This window comes from Nicotiana attenuata, unplaced genomic scaffold (assembly GCF_001879085.1).
Source record: "Nicotiana attenuata strain UT unplaced genomic scaffold, NIATTr2, whole genome shotgun sequence".
NCBI lineage: Eukaryota > Viridiplantae > Streptophyta > Magnoliopsida > Solanales > Solanaceae > Nicotiana > Nicotiana attenuata.
The window spans coordinates 136,843-137,703 of record NW_017672971.1 but is presented as its reverse complement, the minus strand read 5'-3'; positions in this window follow the sequence as shown (position 1 = coordinate 137,703).

Genomic DNA, 861 nt, shown 5'->3' with positions numbered 1-861 from the left:
GATACACTTTAATAATACAACCAAAAGTGAAATCACAAATACGATAAAATGATAACAAAGATATAGGAATTATTTATACACCAAAGATAAAGATAAACAAAGCATAAAATGTAATATATTCATCATCCAGAATGTAGGCTACCTCAAAAATGAAAGCTGGCATGTCCAATGCCAACTAGTCTAAATAAAGCATCAAAAAGATAAGGGGAAAGGATATAGAAGACTCCCTAAGGCCTGTCTGTCTGCATAGGGTCATGTGGTCCAAGGTCCTCTGTGGCTCGGGAATGTGGGTCCCTGTGGCTTGCTGCCTCTGCTATGGGAATGGGCACTAGACTGGGGCAGGCTCTGAACTTGGTAACAATCCTGTGGTCTGACTGGAGGAAGTCTCCGGTGGGTCCGCCAACTGGATGACAGCATCATCAGCTCTAGAATCACCCTCCTGCTCTTGGAGCCTCTGTGACTGCTCCGGCTATGGATCAACTGCTGGTGCTGGGCCTGGAGCAATAAGTCTAAGGCAGGTGATCTGCCTTCAGTCTGTCTACATCTGCACGCAGAATCCTTTCACGGACTCCTTGGAGGCCCGTGTCTTCCTAGCTTCTTACGCTCTTAGCAAGCTCCTTGAAGAGCTGCTCTGTGAATCACACTGTCCATTGGAGAGCGTGCCTGAGTGTCGAGATCATCTCTGGTTTGTCCAAGTATCTCCTTGAGCGCATGCTCTATCGACTGTTGGATACCTGCGGAACTGGAGGTGGCGATGAGCCTCTAACCACAATGGTGAGTGAGGGAAACAACTTGGATGAGGCAGTTTGCATCCAGTTGTTTATGCTAAGAAGCGCCTGGCTCAGTCGGTGAGCAGTAAAT